Source organism: Eschrichtius robustus, chromosome X, assembly GCF_028021215.1.
Source record: "Eschrichtius robustus isolate mEscRob2 chromosome X, mEscRob2.pri, whole genome shotgun sequence".
NCBI lineage: Eukaryota > Metazoa > Chordata > Mammalia > Artiodactyla > Eschrichtiidae > Eschrichtius > Eschrichtius robustus.
The window spans coordinates 18,521,689-18,542,240 of NC_090845.1; positions in this window are offsets into that span (position 1 = coordinate 18,521,689).

Consider the following 20,552-nt stretch of genomic DNA (forward strand, 5'->3'; position numbering starts at 1 on the left):
TTGAGATGAGGATTTGTGTGAAAGTAATTTATTAGGATATGTTCCCCTAAAAAAACAGTAGAGGAATAAGAAATTAGAATACGAAAAGGAAGGAGGCCAAGCAAGGGTGTAATGTTAAGCTAAGTCCCGTAAGAGGGTATCTGTGGCTCTATTCCAGACTCTATCCCTGGAGACAATGGAGGTCACTCCTCACAGTTTTCCCCCTCAAGGGAGGGACAAGGGAGTTGGAATACTTATCCTCTCATGCCATCAGTCATTGGTTAAGAGCTGCCTACTAGGAGAGGAGGGAAGAAGGAGAGAATGTGGGGGCTGTGGCATAAAATCCCAGTCACTTCTGCAAATTATGTTCTGTCAGCATCTGTTAGGAATACCTTTACCATTATCTGAATGAGTGATCGGTTTGAGCAGCAGGAAATAGTAGGGAAAGAAACACAGGATAATGTTTCAGAATATAATCTTGCCATGCATAGGTAGTAGGTTTAACTCCCGTGCCCTCTTGCACCACCATGAATTTCATAGGAGGATATTAAGTTTTGTGTACTCTCCTTTTCTTCCAGGTCAATTGCTCTTTCTGCAAAACTTAGTCTCCCCAGTCACAAGCTCTTTTTCTCTCTGCTCTCATAATATCCTCAGAGAATAAGTCTATCAAAGTTGGGTTTCCCCTATTAGAACTGGGAGTCCGTAAGAGCAGAGACCAGCTTGCTCTTTTCAGTATACCCAGGCCTAAGTGCTCTGTAATGCTTATGAAGGAATAGTTGCAGGTGTACAGTTTACTCAGGGACTTGGAAATGTGAAGGCAACCCCTGCCTTGTGCCTCCATGCATTTTTGTTCTGATCAAATCAGTTTACAATGAACATTAAGGGAAATCATTAAGGGGACAACATGTCAAAAATGGTGACAAGTGGTTTCAGGGATGTGTATGAAAGGGGAAAAGCTGGTTTAGCCCACTTTCCTTTGATGATGAAAAGGCTGGCTGATTGAGGGTGGTTTGTTTATGAACACAAGGGTGGTTTTTAGCACTGACCAGGAAGGCCACCGCCTTAAGCTATCTTGACAAATGTGGGATTCACCCTAAAAGGGTCAAGGTGTTCTCCTAGATTTGCTACAGCCTGAGGATAGCTCTCCATGCTATCTCATGTGTAAAGATTAATAATGACATGAATAGATGAGTTGATGAGTAGATGGGTGGATGATGTGTAAGTACATTTGACTAGACTACCAAACTCTAATAGAAATAAGGCATTATTAACTAGGAAGAGGGTTACTTTTAGGACAGAAACTTAAAATCATGTAAAAATAAGATTTTTAGAGCTTAAAAAGTATTCATAGATTATGATAAGGCACTTATAAGAGGAAAAATGAGAAAGCTGAGCATGAAGTGAGCAATCTGGTTTATTTAATAAATAGAGGGTAATTATTGCAACCGAATGATTTTCAAAGCAAACAAATCCTATAGTTGTCTCTATTAAACCAGACAAGAACATAATAATATGTTGTTATTCTAGTGGACTGTAAATAAAACTACCTAGCTGGACCCTTCATCTAATTCTTAGGATTGATGACATCTATGCCAACTTAATGGAGGAAGACATTCAGTGAGTGTTTCCCACACACCAAAATGTAGAACTGATGGATTTTTTAATATCCTGTAATCCACATAGAATTTTGCTGTCTGGTCAACTTTCTTTAAGGGAATTTACTGACCTGTGTCATATTCTGGACCACACAAAGAGATTTTTGTACAGGAATTTTGTTTGTAGACATGAAAGTTGAGATGCACTCCCCTCTACATGCATTCCTCCAGGTCAGACTATATCTCTACATCTCAGTCCTTTCATTGCACTCTGTGCTTCTAGAACAGTAGGACTGCATCATATTACAGTTTACATCTATGTCTGTTTCTTTTGTTAGATTAAGACTTCCCCCAAAGTATCTAGAATTGTGTCTAGCACATAGTCTCTGTCTCTTCTTTTCTGTGTAGGGATCCCTTACTGATCTTTAAAGACTTAGCTCAAAAGTCAACCCTCATGCTCCTCCAGAACAGTTAGTTGCTCCCTATGCTGAGCTCCCACCACACTTCATTCATAATGCTGTTAAGGAGCTTATCTCATTATACTATCATTTATATAGATATATGACTCCCCTATTGAACCATGAACCCCTGAAGGGAAAAATGTTGCATTTTCACCATTTTTCCCTTAGTGCCTAACATATTGCCTGTCACACAGTAGATACTAAATAAATATCTGTTGAATTAAAATGGAGTGAATAGTTTATCTAACAGTACATAACAAACTAAAAACAAAACTCCCTGAAATAGAATTCCAGTTCAAATTAGGAACTGTGAATAAATTCCAACTCTCAGGATAATGATTAGGGCTGAAGAAGAAATGCTCTTGGGCTTGATAAAAGGTAAAGGTAAAAAATTGCACTAGAAAATTATTGTGTGTGCTTTCATTTCTGGTCCTTTGCTAGGAGGTGGTCACTATGTTAGCATCATTTTGTAATATATATATTGTAGGAATAAACTCTTAATCAGGGGTCTCCAGAAAATTAAATCACTTAGCACATGTAAAAATCTAAAAACTAAATCTAAAAAAAAAAAAAATCCATTTTGCTCCTCTTTATTCTCTAAAACTAACATGTCAATGAGAATAATTCAAGTAACCTAGGAGTACTCACTCTTGTTTAATTAGACATCTACAGAAGATTTGGATTTTTATATAATTCAAGAAGGAATTTAGAGGACCCTTTGTTAGAAATATTTCACATATAAAATTTAAAACTTGGAAGAAGAGAATTTAAAAAAGAAAGGAGCTAACTTTAATCTAATCATGATGAGATAGTTGGCAAATTCAAAGTAAGGAATAGTTTACAAACCAATTGACCTCTACTCTTCAAAAAAATCAACATTGTGAAGGTAAAATTCAGTCTGAAAAATTGTTCTTAATTAAAGGAGACTAAAAAGACTTGACAAATAAACGCAACAAGTGCCCCTGGATCAGAAAAATAAAATACATTAAAGGACATCAGTAAAACAATTCAAGAAATTTGAATGACTATGGTATATAAGATAATGCTATTGTATCAATGATAAATGTCCAAAATTGGATAATTGTATCATGGTTATGTGAAAGAATGTATTATTCCTGGGAGACACAAGCTGAAGTATTTTTAGGTCAAGAGATATCATGTCTATAATTTCTTTGCAAATGATTCTGTAAGCAATAACAATTATGAATATAGATTAATTTATTCTTGCAATTTCCCCATAGGTTTGAAATTTTTCAACATAAAAAATTAAAAATTATAAAAGTAAATAAAGGGACTAATCTAGAGAAACTCTTGTACATGTATACCAGGAGACATGTATAAGTTTATAGCAGCAAATGTGCTCTCATATCATCAAAAAGTTAAACAACCCAGAAGTTCTTCACTAATAAAATGGATAAATAAATTATGGTGTATGTATACAATGGAATACTACAGAGCAGTAAAAATGAATCAGCTAGAGTTAAACATCACAACATGGATGAATTTCTAAAACATAAAAATCAGAGAATGAAGGAAGTTGGAAAAGACATCATGCCGTATGATTCCATTTATTTAAAGTTCAAAAACAGGCAAAAGTAAACGTAACTATAAGGCAAAACTCTAAGAAAAGCAAGGGTAAAAAGGTCATTCGTATAAAACAATTCTCTATCATTTGAAAAAAAGAATAGCTTCATTTGGACTAAATACCTTGCTGCCCCTTACTAGTTGTTATCTCCCCCCCCCCTTCCCCTCCCCCTTCTGGTCTTGTTAACTCTTTATGGGACTGTGCTCAGGAAGCTTCAGAAATTATGGTCTCCTCATCACCTGTGTTAGCTCAGTTGAGGGTTTTTGTTTATTTGTTTCATATTTACAGTCATTCTAATGAGCGTTATAATTCATGAAAGAGGCTGGTGACAGGAAGAAAAACCATAAACTATCCTGCTGACATCCCTACCATATATCTATATCTATATCTATATCTATCTATCTATCTCTCTGTATATACACACATCTAGATAGATACATACATACATAGATACATAGATAGATGTGTGTGTGTGTATATATATATACATATATACATATATATATGTATATATATATATTTTGTTTGTTTGTTTTCAATCTCAGCACTGGAAACAGGATATACAAGGTTGTATTAGCAATTTGTTCCTAGGATCCATAATTCTTTCTCCACTCATATTCTCCATTCAGTGCCACGGCCTTTTCTTCTAGCATTGTGAAGTTACAGTGTTAAATATCTACATTCACTCTCAAAACAGCACCTCCCCTAGCAAAGGACAGAAATAGCAGCCTACTCATAGCCACAGCTAACACAGCCACTAATAAGTGCTTGGAGACACATTTTGAGCTTGGGGATAGAGATAAACAGACTGGAGGTTAAGATACCCAAAACCATATGACATGGTAAACATTTTAAAGAATTTGGCTATTGAGCTCTGGAGAACATGGGGGCAAGGGAAACACATTTGATAACACATATTTAACTGAATTCAAATATCTAAATAAGTGTCACACGGAAGCTGGATTTGACTTGTTCTTTATGACCCCAAGGGACGGAGCTTGGGCCAATGGGTGAAAGCTTCAGGAAGACAGATCTGAATCAACGTAAGGGAGAGCCACACAGAAATATAATAGCATCACTGGGAAGTGAATTGCGTATTTCAAGAAGCATTGTAAAACAAGTTAGCCAAGCAATGGGATGGGACTGAAGGGTAAAATGATTGCTTTCTCAGGGTTCTAAGTGTCTGGGTTCTGTGCAGGTTCTAGGTATGAAAGAGGATGCTGAGCTAGCAGTTAGGAGCCCTGAGTCATTGCCCTTGCTCACCAACTAACTAGCTGTATAACCACCATTTGGGGACTTAATTTCTTCTCTTCTAATGAGGTAAGAGTATGAGGAGACACTGATGTCACTGTCTTGATAGACAACAACCCCATATCAGGTTAGTTTGACACTGATGTCAGCGTTATGACAGGAAATCTGTTTCATTGAGGACAACCTAATTTACTAACACTGGGAATCTCATGTAGATCAACAAGTTTTAGAGGATTTCCTCTCTGAGGAAACAAGAGTGAAAGCAGAATGTTCATATCACCACCATGGAGTTAAAAAACCGATTTAATCAAAGGGAAAGATTACATGGGAGCTATGCTTGATGCTCAAGAAGAATCAATTTGCCTTTGAGAGGAATTACCCTCCAAGAGTAGTTTTATCTTTGGCGTCTATGAAATATCAGTATATTACCTGGAACAAAGTATCACAAACATTTTCTTTTTTATTATTTTATTGTGTTACTAAGTAGTACATAATGAGCAAAATTAATTGGTCACATATTGCTCACATTATAAGTCTTGATAAGAGTATGCATGAAGAGCTTACAGTATCCTTGATATCCCAGGAACCAGAAAGTCAGCTGTGTTTGTGTTATATTATAAATTTTACAGAGGAGGAAAAACTCTTTTTCTTGGCATTAAGATTTAGGACTATGGACAGGAAAGAAGCCTCATTTCCTGTCATACTGTTCCCATCCCTATATAAAGAATACAGTTTATTCATAACTTTTCAACTGCATGGTAGTTTTAGCTACCATTTCTAATAAAGAAGTGTATCAGTCAGGGTTCTGGCAGGAAATAGAATTCTATTCAGGTGATTCAATGAGGAGATTTTCATAAAGGACTACTTTCAGATATGTGAGTGGAGTTAAGGGAAACAACAAGGAAAGCTGAGGTATCCAGAGATGGGTCATGGCTGGAAGCCATTACCAACCTTAGGATTGAAGGGGAAAGGGGAGGAAATAGTATTACAGAAACCACTGAGAGTTGGAACCATGGAAGAGGAGACACCCAGAAGAAGCTGTAGTCATGTAGAGACTCAACCACAGTCAGAACCAAGGCACAAAGCTGGGTGGAACAGGGAAGAGATATCCTAACCTATCTCACTCTTCATGTTCTGTGGTCTCATACTGGTGCCTCCCTTTAGCTGAGTCAATGAAGCAAACTCAGAAACTCAGTACATGTTCATAATTGCTTGTCGAATGACTATCTCCTAACTCCCATTTCAGGTTTCTTCCCATGGTGGCATATTCTCATGGGGAAATGGTCTAGAAATATTTGGTGATGATACCCAACCTGTAATTCAGTCCATATGTCACTTGGAGAGAAAAATGATGCATGGGGTCACATTTATTGAAATTTCATCTTCATCTAAAAATTAATTCATTCTCTATTATATGGTGCTAGAGACAGAAATGATTTCAGACCTCATGGATCTTGTGCAAATATAAAAATATCTGGAGGCATTCTCAGCAAAATGAAGAGGGGATATAGACACTATATGCAGATATAAAAGTTTGGCTATACAGATGTATCTGGGATATGTGTGTATGGATGTCTGTGTGTGCTTTTAGTGAGTATGCATATATATGTATATGTATACTGGATATCCTCCATTTCCCTTCTCCATATCCCTCCCTAGATCCACTCTCCACTCTTCTCTACCTGCTTTGTATTCTGAGAGACTGAACTATATAAATTATGTCAATAGGTTTCCTCACCCTCTGGCTTCCTGTTCAGGCCACAGAAGGAGCACCAGCAGAAGATCAGAGGGCAGTAAAAAAGAAAGGTCCGAACTCTTAGAGGAAAACATAGGCAGAACACTCTATGACATAAATCACAGCAAGATCCTTTTTGACTCCCCTCCTAGAGAAATGGAAATAAAAACAAAAATAAACAAATGGGACCTAATGAAACTTAAAAGCTTTTGCACAGCAAAGGAAAACATAAACAAGATGAAAAGACAACCCTCAGAATGGGAGAAAAGATTTGCAAACGAAGCAACTGACAAAGGATTAATCTCCAAACTTTATAAGCAGCTCATGTAGCTCAATATTAAAAAAACAAACAACCCAATCCAAAAATGGGCAGAAGACCTAAACAGACATTTCTCCAAAGAAGGTATACAGATTGCCAACAAACACATGAAAGGATGCTCAACACCACTAATCATTAGAGAAATGCAAATCAAAACTACAATGAGGTATCACCTCACACCAGTCAGAATGGCCACCATCAAAAAATCTACAAACAATAAATGCTGGAGAGGGTTTGGAGAAAAGGGAACCCTCTTGCACTGTTGGTGGGAATGCAAATTGATACAGCCACTATGGAGAACAGTATGGACGTTCCTTAAAAAACTAAAAATAGAACTACCATACAACCCAGCAATCCCACTACTGGGCATATACCCTGAGAAAACCATAATTCAAAAAGAGTCATGCACCACAATGTTCATTGCAGCTCTATTTACAATAGCCAGATCATAGAAGCAACCTAAGTGTCCATTGACAGATGAATGGATAAAGAAGGTGTGACACATGTATACAATGGAATATTACTCAGCCATAAAAAGAAACAAAATTGAGTTATTTGTAGTGAGGTGGTTGGACCTAGAGTCTGCCATACAGAGTGAAGTGAGTCAGAAAGAGAAAAACAAATACAGTATGCTAACACATATATATGGAATCTAAAAAAAAAAAAAAAAAGATTGGTTCTGAAGAACCTAGGGGCAGGACAGGAATAAAGACACAGATGTAGAGAATGGACTTGAGGACACGGGGAGGGGGAAGGGTAAAATGGGACGAAGTGAGAGAGTGGCGTGGACATACATACACTACCAAATGTAAAATAGATAGCTAGTGGGAAGCAGCAGCATAGCACAGGGAGACCAGCTCAGTGCTTTGTGACCACCTAGAGGGGTGGGATGAGGAGGATGGGAGGGAGGATCAAGAGGGAGGAGATATGGGGATATATGTATATGTATGGCTGATTCGCTTTGTTATAAAGCAGAAGCTAACACACCATTGTGAAGCAATTACACTCCAATAAAGAAGTTAAAAAAAAAAATGTCCGGATATTTACTCCTCTGACTCTCTTTATTCCTCTCTTTATAGGGTCACTATGGCTGGCCACCTCAACTGAAAATCACAATTTCTATCATGCAGTCTATCTTTCTCTCCAGGTTCCCTTGTCTCTTCTTCCCTTGTCCCTTCAGTGTTGATGGTACCTTGCTGTGACCATCTCCTGTAACTCTGTGGTTTCCCTGTACCCTGCCCACATCTTGTAAATAGTACCTTTATTAAACTCTTCTCAGATTACCCAATTTGTGTGTGCCATCTGTTTTCAGCAGAGACCCTGACTAATAAAACATGCCCTGACAACTCACAAGGATTAATAGTGTTTTTCCAGTCTGCTGCAACATTCCATGTTTTAAAAAATCATATTTGCTTGGTAACAATCTGGGTGTGTTAGACTGTAAGGTCTTCAAGAGCAGGGATCATATCATACACACGGTTGTAACATTTGCAGGTCTAAATAGCTCCTGCCCCACAGTTGGCACTCAGCAAATATTCTGAGGAATTGAATTGAACTAAAACACAACAGCTATTCCTAGGCTATGATCTTGAATGAACAAGATAAATATTATCTTAATCATGACATAAAAATCATGTGATCCTAAAGAATTTGGGGATGTTAACTTGCTGAACATAATACCCATTTTAATGTCTTCTTCATGCAGAAATAAATGGTGTTTAAGGGTATTATAGAGCTTGCTGTGTAATTACATTAATCAGAGAGTGCCTCTTCTGCTGGTTCCTTTGCTGTTGCCATGGTAGCGACTACATGTTTGCAAGTAGAGAGCACATGTAGAACCCATTCTTAATTACACGCGTAGCACTACATTTCAGAGAACACAATAAATACGGAGGTCATGGAGTGCATAGAAAAGAGATATGATGAAAAAAGATTTGTTCTCCAGCTTTTCTATCTCTTGGTTATTCCCAAACCCTTTATTAATATGTTCTGACTCCCTATTACCCTTTTTCTTTCACCACAGTAAAAAGGCCTCTGCAGCCACCACCAAATTATAATCCTCTGTACCTGAAATGATCTAGAACTGTTCCTGGGAAAAAAATGTCAGTAGGAAATTAAGTCCTCTCATAACAAAAATACAGTGGAAAGTAATTGTCCAGTGACAATTTTCTAAGAAAACTGACACTACATTCCATCTTTTCTCATATCATGGCAAAGCATCAAGGCCTTCCTTTCTAAGCAGTCTTTTTTTTTTTAACATCTTTATTGGAGTATAATTGCTTTACGATGGTGTGTTAGTTTCTGCTTTATAACAAAGTGAATCAGTTATACATATATATATGTTCCCGTATCTCTTCCCTCTCGCATCTCCCTCCCTCCCACCCTCCCTATCCCACCCCTCTAGGTGGTTACAAAGCACAGAGCTGATCTCCCTGTGCTATGCGGTTGCTTCCCACTAGCTATCTATTTTACTTTTGGTAGTGTATATATGTGCATGCCACTCTCTCACTTTGTCACATCTTACCCTTCCCCCTCCCCATATCCTCAAGTCCATTCTCTAGTAGGTCTGTGTCTTTATTCCCGTCTTGCCACTAGGTTCTTCATGACCTTTTTTTTCCCCCTTAGATTCCATATATATGTGTTAGCACACTGTATTTGTTTTTTTCTTTCTGACTTCACTCTGTATGACAGACTCTAACTCCATCCACCTCACTACAAATAACTCCATTTCGTTTCTTTTTATGGCTGAGTAATATTCCATTGTATACATGTGCCACATCTTCTTTATCCATTCATCCGATGATGGACATTTAGGTTGCTTCCATGTCCTGGCTATTGTAAATAGAGCTGCAATGAACATTTTGGTACATGACTCTTTTTGAATTATGGTTTTCTCAGGGTATATGCCCAGTAGTGGGATTGCTGGGTCGTATGGTAGTTCTATTTCTAGTTTTTTAATGAACCTCCATACTGTTCTCCATAGTGGCTGTATCAATTTATATTCCCACCAACAGTGCAAGAGTGTTCCATTTTCTCCACACCCTCTCCAGCATTTATTGTTTCTGGATTTTTTGATGATGGCCATTCTGACCGGTGTGAGATGATATCTCATTGTAGTTTTGATTTGCATTTCTCTAATGATTAATGATGTTGAGCATTCTTTCATGTGTTTGTTGGCAATCTGTATATCTTCTTTGGAGAAATGTCTATTTAGGTCTTCTGCCCATTTTTGGATTGGGTTATTTGTTTTTTTGTTACTGAGCTGCATGAACTGCTTGTAAATCTTGGAGGTTAATCCTTTGTCAGTTGCTTCATTTGCAAATATTTTCTCCCATTCTGAGGGTTGTCTTTTGGAGGAATCAGGCTCCCTGACTTCAGACTATACTACAAAGCTACAGTAATCAAGACAGTATGGTATTGGCACAAAAACTGAAACATAGATCAATGGAACAGGATAGAAAGCCCAGAGATAAACCCATGCACATATGGTCACCTTATCTTTGATAAAGGAGGCAAGCATATACAGTGGAGAAAAGACAGCCTCTTCAATAAGTGGTGCTGGGAAAACTGGACAGGTACATGTAAAAGTATGAAATTAGAACACTCCCTAACACCATACACAAAAATAAACTCAAAATGGATTAAAGACCTAAATGTAAGGCCAGACACTACCAAACTCTTAGAGGAAAACATAGGCAGAACACTGTATGACATAAATCACAGCAAGATCCTTTTTGACCCAGCTCCTAGAGAAATGGAAATAAAAACAAAAATAAACAAATGGGACCTAATGAAACTTAAAAGCTTTTGCACAGCAAAGGAAACCATAAACAAGATCTAAGTAGTCTTTGTATTACTAAGAGTTCTTATTTGTGTTTAAATACGTTGCTTGGCTGTGCAATGTGGGTAATAGCTCTTGCCATTCACAAGGATGTTGCCAAGATTAGCTAATTACTGCAAATTTAAAAAATAAACAAATCAAAAGGCATAGTAGCAAGGCTAAAAAGAATTTTCCAAACAAAGGTTTTTCATTAAATCAGGGCTAAATAATACTTTTTCCTTCTCTCCTTCTACTTTTCAGATATTATTTAAGGAAGATAACACATTCTTTGGAGAAATAAAGAGATGGTCTTTCCTTAATTCTAATTAAGTTCTCCAAAGAAGAACCATATGCCAACTCAATCTAGTTGAAAAACTTTCATTTATTTTAAATAGTCTCACAGTTTAATCACATAATTTAGCATTTCTTTTTTCCAATAAAAATTAATCTTATATTTGCAATAAATTATTATGCAACAACATATTTGTTTTGCCTCTTCTTGGTCTTCAACTCATCAATGTTGATCATTTGTTTATTTATCCTTTCTATTAGCATTCTGCCAACTACTTATGTACCTGACATTTTCCCAGACTCAAAGGATACTGAAATGAACAGTTCCAACTCTCCAAAAGCTCATATCTACTGATGAGATGGACATGAAGTCAACTTGCAAGCCAGCTATTTATGGTCTATGAAAGTCTTAGTGGGAACCACTTATCTCTGCTCCTTGTGCTTGCTCATCCTCCAGCAGCCTAGCCCAAGACAGTTCTCATGGAAAGGGGCAGAGAAAAAAAGAAGTGCATAAGGGATCCTGAGGCCTAAGCTTGCAACTGGACCACTGTCACTCCCACTGTATCCTTTTCGCCAAGGAAAGTCACAAGGCCAACCCAGATTTATGGGGTAATTATATGGGCTCTAACTCCTGATACAAGGGGCAGCAAAGTGTCAGTGCAAAAAGAGTGGATGCAGGGAGGAGTGAAGGATTGGGGCCATTTTTGCAATCACTATAGAACCAAATGCATAGTAAGACAAGTCCAACCGAGTGGGAATCAGAAAAGGCGGAATATAGTCTTGAAAGATGAGTAGAATTTTCTATAATGAAATACATTAAAAGAAAAACAAATACTTAGATTGACAGTGTAAAACAAAGAGTCCAAAACATATAATTGAGTAACACCTTTGAGGCAAGCATTCCCTTGTTACATTTCTCACTTAGCTATACCTCTGAAAAGTAAAGTAAGACCTTTTTTTCTGAGCTTTAGCTAAATTTAAACTCTGATTAAAATTAATTAAGATCTTACATTCCCACAACCTCTTCAAATGTGGGATTGTAATTCTTAAGAATACTTAAGAATTCTTATCTGTCAACAACTGGAGAATCACAAAAATTCCAGAGACTAGCCTATAGTGAGTGCCCCATAAGTATTTCTTTACTGAATAAATGAATAAATGAAACGATGAGTAAAGTAACTTTAAAAGACTTTAAAGACTTTATTAGGCCAGCCAGGCAGTACCAAGAGAGATGCTGCCACAAAAAGCAGCCGATCTGGGAAGCCTCTTTATCCCTACAAGCTTGAGATAGAGTCTCCTCTCCCATCAAAAGAAACTGGACATCCCAACCTGGAGAAACTCTTTCCACCTCCTCAGGCACCACCAGCTGAGACCAGTGGGAACCCCAGTGGCACCAGATAAACCGAGCAGACCGAATTACTGTAAAAGCTCTGAAAATTGAACTGTCATTGGAACTAGAGCCCACAAAAGTAGAACAAAGCCTTCTTGCTAAACCTAAAGAGGGTGACAGCCTACTAAAATAAAAGATTTAAATAAGACTCTGAGTCTCCTAACACAATAGCAAAATATACAGTACACAATTTAAAAATCACCCATAATTCCAAGAAGCAAGAAAATCACAACTTGATTGAGAAAAAACAATCACCTGATACCAACAACAGGATGAGTCAGATGTTGGAATTATCAGAGAAGGATTTTTAAGCAGCCATCATAAAAAAAAAATGTTTCAGCAATCAATTACAAATTCTCTTTTAACAAATGAAAAACTAGAAAATCTCAGCAAAGAACCAAAGTTATAAAAGAACCAAATGAACCAAATGGAAATACAAAACTAAAAAATACAATAAGAGATTAACAAAATACCTTGCTGGATGGGCTCAATAGTAAAGTTGAGATGATATAAAATAGAATCAGTGAACTTGAAGACAGATCAATAGATTTACCTAATCTGAAAACCAGAGAGAAAAATAGACTGAAAAGAAAAACAAACCGAACCTCAGAGACTTGTGAGACAATGGCAAAGGATTCAAGTTTCCTATCATCAAAGTTATAAAAAGGGAGGAAGAAAAGAATGGGGCTGAAAAGTATAAGAAGAAATAATGGCTGAAAACTTCCCAAATTTGGCAAGACACAAACCTACAGACATCAGAAACTGAGTAATACTCAAGTAGGATAAATCCAAAGATATCCACACAAAGACACATCATATTTAAACTTCTGGAAACCAAAGACAAAGAAAAAGTCTCTTGAAAACTCACCAAGAGAAACACCAAATTACCTATAGAGGAACACCAATTAAAATGATATCTGAAACTATGAAGGCCAGAAGGAAGTGGAAAACTTTTTCAAGCACCAAAGGAAAGAACTGTGAACTTCAAATTCTATATCTGGTGAAAGTATCCTTCAAGAATGAAGGGGAAACAAAAATATTTTCAGATGAAAGAAAACTACAAGGATTTGTCACTAGCAAATATACCATTAAAGATTGGCTCCTTTAGCCAATCCGAATTTTATCTGAATTTCTTCAGATAAAAAGGAAATAATAAAAGAAGGAATCTCAGAGCATCAGGAAGAAAGAAAGAACAATGGAAAGAACAAAAATATTGGTATATAAAATAGATTATCATCTGCATGGGTGTTATAAATAATACTTGATAATCAAAACAAAAATTATAATACTACCTGATACTCAACACAATGATATTTAAAAGGGGGGAGTGTAAATGAAATGGTAAATGGAATAATAGTGGTAATAGAAAATGGTAAATGGAAGTATGCTTTCATATTTCACTAGAAGTGGTAAAATGTTAATATCAGTAGATATCATATATATATAATGATTTAGATATCATATATATAATGATACACAGATAAATTGCTATAAAAACTATTACAGATATACATTCAAAAACACTATAAATAAATCAAGATAGAATCCTAAGAAATAGTCAAGTAACATGCAGGAAAGCATAAAAGAGAAACAAATGAATGAGAACCAGTGAAAACAAACAGAAAACAAATAATAAAATGCCATACTTAAGCTCTAAAATATCAATAATTACTTTAAATGTAAGTGGGCTAAATAAAACAATCAAAAGACAGGGATTGGCAGAATCACTCCAAAAGCATGACCCAACTATATGCTGTCTACAAGAAACTTACTCCAAATTCAACAATATACATGGGTTGAAAGCAAAAAGATGGAAAAAAAATATACCATGAAAGCATCAAAAACAGGCAGAAGTGGCTATATGAATATAAGACAAAGAAGACTTCAAAGCAAATAAAACCACAAAAGATAAAGAGGGAAATTACATAATGACAAAAGGATCACTATACCAGGAAGACAAAATGATCCTAAATGTATACATACCACACCAAAGGGCCTCATAATATATAAAGCAAAAACTGATAGAGCTGAATGGAAAAATAAACAAATCCAAAATTATAGTTAGGTACATCAAAACACCCCTCTCAACAACAGATTAAACTAGTAGAGGGAATTCCCTGGCAGTCCAGTGGTTAGGACCCTGAGCTTTCACTGCTGAGGGTCCAGGTTCAATCTCTGGCTGGGGAACTAAGATCCCACAAGCCAGCATGGCCAAAACAAACAAACAAACAAACAAACAAAAACTAATAGAAAATCAACAAGGATATAGAAAATCTGTACAACACATTCAACCAATAGGTTCTAATTGACATATATGGAACATTCCACCCAAAAACAGCAGAATACACAAATTTTTCAACATCCAACATTCACCAGCTAGACTATATCCTAGGCCATATAACAACCCTCAACAAATTTAGAAGTGAAATCATACACACTGTGTTCTCCTACCATACCAGAATCAAATTAGGTATCAATAACTGAAAGACAATAGGAAAATACCTAAAGCACATGGAAATTAAATAATGCACTTTTAAATAATCCATTTCCAAGAGGAAGTCTAAAAGGAAATTTAAAGATAGATTAAAATTAAAATACAACATGTCATGAAAAGAGGCTTAACATCACTAATTATTAGAGAAATGCAAATCAAAACTACAATGACGTACCACTTCCCACTGGCCAGAATGGCCACTATCAAAAAGTCTATAAATAACAAATGCTGGAGAGGGTGTGGGGAAAAGGGAACCCTCCTGCACTGTTGGTGGGAATGTAAGTTGGTGCAGCCACCATGGAGAACGGTGTGGAGATTCCTCAAAAAACTAAAATTAGAGTTGTCATATGACCCAGAAATCCCACTCCTGGGCATATACCCAGACAAAACAATAATTTAAAAAGATACATGGACCCCTATGTTCATAGCAGCACTATTCACTATAGCCAAGACATGGAAACCACCTAAATGCCCATCGACAGATGAATTGATAAAGGAGATGTGGTACTTATATACAATAGAATACTACTCAGCCATAAAAAAGAATGAAATAATGCCATTTGCTGCAACATGGATGGGCTTAGAGATTATCATACTAAGTGAAGTAAGTCAGAAAGATAAACACAAATACCATACAATATCACTTATATGTGGAATCTAAAATATGACACTAATGAACCTATCTATGAAACAGAAACAGACTCACAGACATAGAGAACAGACCTGTGGTTGCTAGGGGGGAGGGGGGTGGGGGAGGGATGGATTGGGAGTTTGGGGTTAGCAGATGCAAACCATTATATATAGAATGGATAAACAACAAGGTCCTACTGTATAGCACAGGGAATTATATTCAATAGCCTGTGATAAACCATAATGGAAAAGAATTTTTAAAAGAATGTATACATAACTGCATCACTTTGCTGTACAGCAGAAATTAACACAACATTGTAAATCAACTATACTTCAATAAAAAAATAAAATACAACATGTCAAAATATGTGGGATACAGCTAAAGGTATTGAGAGAGAAATTTATAGTATGAAATGCTTATATTAGAAATGAGGAAAAGGGACAAATCAATTAATCTAAGTTCCCACTGCAAGAAACTAGAAAAAGAAGAGCAAAGTAAACCCAATGCAAGCAGAAGGAAGTAAATAATAAAGATAAGAGCAGAAATTAATGAAATTGAAAATTGGAAACAAAAGAAAATCAATGAAACAAAAAGGTGGTTCCTTGAAAAAAGTCAATAAAATTGACAAACCTCTAGCAAGACTGACAAAAATTAAAAAGAGAGAGAGGACACAATCATCAATATCAGGAATGAAACAGAGGCTATCACGAGAGATAATGAGCCACCAGAATGATAATAAGGGAATAATACTGTTATGGTTGAATTATGCTCCCTCCCCCAAAAGATATGTTGAAGTCCTAACCCCTAGTACCTCAGAATGGGACCTTTTTTGGAAATAGGATCTTCACAGAGGTAATCAAGTTTAAATGGGGTCATTAGGGTGGGCTCTAATCCAATGTCACTGGTGTCTTTTTTAAAAGGAGAAATTTGGACACAGAGATAGACGGGTACAGAGGGAGAATGATGTGAAAAGATACAGGGAGAACACCATGGAAAGATGGAAGCAGAGATTGGATTTATGCTCCCACAAGCCAAGGAACAACTTGGGGTTACTAGAAGCTGGAAGAGTCAAAGAAGGATCCTTCCCCCACAGGTCTCAGAGGGAGCATGGCCCTGACAACATCTTGAGCCTCCAATAAGAGAGAATATATTTCTATTGTTTGTGGTACTTTGTTATGGCAGCCCTTAGGAAATCAATACAAATATGAACAACTTTATGCTCATAAATATGACAACTTAAAAGAAACAGACCAATTCCTACCAAACTCAACCAATATGAAATAGATCATCTGAATTGCCCTATTCAGGAAATTGAATCTATAATTTAGAAGCTACTGAAAAAGAAATCTCCAGACAGTTGCACAACAGAATTCTGCAAAATATTAAGGAAGAATTAACATCAATTTTATATAAACTATTCCAGGTAAAAGAAGAGGAGGGAACACTTCCCAACTCATTCTATGACAACCAGTATTACTCTTATAGCAAAACTGGTCAAATATAGTACAGAAAAAGTTACAGAAAAACTTCTCTTATGAACTTATATACAAAATTCTCAAAAATAAATATTAGCGAACCAAATCCAGACGTGTGTAAAACATGACCATGACCAAGTACGATTTATTACAGTTATGAAAGCCTGATTTAACATTTGAAAATCAGGAGAAAAGACAGTCTCTTCAATAAGTGGTGCTGGGAAAACTGGACGGCTACATGTAAAAAAATGAAATTAGAATACTCCCTAACACCATACACAAAAATAAACTCAAAATGGATTAGAGACCTAAATATAAGACTGGACACTATAAAACTCTTAGAGGAAAACATAGGAAGAACACTCTTTGACATAAATCACAGCAAGATCATTTTTGATCCACCTCCTAGAGTAATGGAAATAAAAACAAAAATAAACAAATGGGACCTAATGAAACTTCAAAGCTTTTGCACAGCAAAGGAAACCATAAACAAGACGAAAAGACAACCCTCAGAATGGGAGAAAATATTTGCAAACGAATCAACGGACAAAGGATTAATCTCCAAAATATATAAACAGCTCATTCAGCTCAATATTAAAGAAACAAACACCCCAATCCAAAAATGGGCAGAAGACCTAAATAGACATTTCTCCAAAGAAGACATACAGACGGCCACGAAGCACATGAAAAGATGCTCAACATCACTAATTATTAGAGAAATGCAAATCAAAACTACAATGAGGTATCACCTCACTCCTGTTAGAATGGGCATCATCAGAAAATCTACAAACAACAAATGCTGGAGAGGGTGTGGAGAAAAGGGAACCCTCTTGCACTGTTGGTGGGAATGTAAATTGATACAGCCACTATGGAGAACAATATGGAGGTTCCTTAGAAAACTAAACATAGAATTACCATATGACCCAGCAATCCCACTACTGGGCATATACCCAGAGAAAACCGTAATTCAAAAAGACACACGCACCCGAATGTTCATTGCAGCACTATTTGCAATAGCCAGGTCATGGAAGCAACCTAAATGCCCATCGACAGACGAATGGATAAAGAAGTCATGGTACATATATACAATGGAATATCACTCAGCCATAAAAAGGAACGAAATTGAGTCATTTGTTGAGAAGTGGATGGATCTAGAGACTGTCATACAGAGTGAAGTAAGTCAGAAAGAGAAAAACAAATATCGTATATTAATGCATGTATGTGGAACCTAGAAAAATGGTACAGATGAGCCGGTTTGCAGGGCAGAAGTTGAGACACAGATGTAGAGAATGGACATATGGACACCAAGGGGGGAAAACTGCGGTGGGGTGGGGATGGTGGTGTGCTGAATTGGGGGATTGGGATTGACATGTATACACTGATGTGTATAAAAGTGATGCCTAATAAGAACCTGCAGTATAAAAAAACAAACAAAAAAAAAAAAAAAAAAAGAAAAGAAAATCAATGTAATCCACCATATAAACAGACTAAAGAAGAAAGGTAATATAATCATATCAAATGATATAGAAAAATCACTTGACAAAATCAAATATTCATTTATGATAAAAACTCTCAGCAACTTAGGAATAGAGGGGAATTACCTCAACTTGAAAAAGAGTATCTACACAATACCAAAAGCTAACATCATATTTTATGGAGAAAGATTGAATGTCTTCTCCCTATTATTGGTAACAAGGGAAGGATGACCATTCTCATCACTCTTTTTCAAAATAGTACTTGAAGTTATATCCACTGCAATAATGCAAGAAAAAGAAATAAAAGGGTACAGTTTGGAAAGAAGAAAATAAAACCATCCCTATTTGTGGATGAAATGATTACCTATGTAGGAAATCCCAATGAATCTCCAAAAAAATCCTAGAACTAATAAGTGAGTGGGCAAGGTCATAAAGTACAATATTAAGAAACAAAAATTGGGCTTCCCTGGTGGCGCAGTGGTTAAGAATCTGCCTGCCAATGCAGGGGACAGGGGTTCGAGCCCTGGTCCAGGAAGATCCCACATACCGCAGAGCAGCTAAGCCCATGCACCACAACTGCTGAGCCTGCACACTAGAGCCCGCGAGCCACAACTACTGAGCCCACGTGCTACAACTACTGAAGCCTGTGCGCCTAGAGCCCATGCTCCACAACAAGAGAAGCCACTGCAATGAGAAGCCCACGCACTGCAACAAAGAGTAGCCCCCGCTCACCACAACTAGAGAAAGCATGCATGCAGCAACGAAGACTCAATGCAGCCAAAAATAAATAAATAAATTTTTAAAAAATAAGAAACAAAAATCAATTGCATTTTATATACTAACAAAGAAATGCAGAATTAAAAACATGATATAATTTACAATCACTCCAAAGAAAAGTAAATAGTTATACATTTACTAAAATGCATACAGGTTTTGTATGCTGAAGATTCAAAATGCTGATAAAAAAATATCAAAGATGATCTAAATAAATGGAGAGACATATCATGTTTATGTATTAGAGGAGACAACAAAGATGCCAATTCTCCTAAAATTGATTTATATATTTAATATAATTTCTATCAGAATTCCATCAATACTTTTGTAGATATGAGATTATTCTAAAATTGATATGAAAAGGCACAGGCCCTAGAATACTTAAAACAATCTTGAAAAAGAAGAATAAAGTGGGAAGAATCAGTCTACCCAATATTAATACTTACTATGTAGCTACATAATCAAAACTATATGGTATCCACATTCAATATTCTGTAATAAACCATAATGGAAAAGAATATGAAAAAGAATATATATATATATAACTGAATATATTATATAATATATATATTATATATATATAACTGAGTCTATTAATATAATATATATATATTATATATATATAACTGAATCACTTTGCTGTACACCAGAAACTAACACAACATCGTAAATCAGCTATACTTCAACAACAACAACAAAAAACCCTGCACACCCCAAAAAACTGTGGTATGAGCAAAGGGATAGACAAATAGATCAATGTAATTGAACAGAGAACCTAGAAGAAGACCCAAATCAATATACCCAATTAATTTTTGACAAAGGTACATAAGCAAAGCAATTCAAAGGAGGAGAGATAGCCTTTCCAACAAACGGTACTACAGCAATTGGATAGAAATGGGGAAAGAAAAATCTTGAATAACCCTCACACATTATATAAAACTTAACTCAAAATGGATGATGTACTTAAATGCAAAATATAAAACTGTTAGGAAAAAACAGGAGAAAATCTTCAGGATCTAGAGCTAGGCAAACAGTTCTTACACTTGACATCAAAAGCACAATCCATAAAGGAAGAAACTTGATAAATGTATCCCAAAAATCACATCATGTCAAGTACATGAAAAGATGTTCAACATCATAGACCATCAGGGAAATGCAAAATAAAACCATAATGAGATATCAATATATACCCATCAGAATGGCTAAAATAAAAAATAGCAACAATACCAAATGCTAGTGAGGATATGGAGAAAGTGAATTACTCACACATTGCTGGT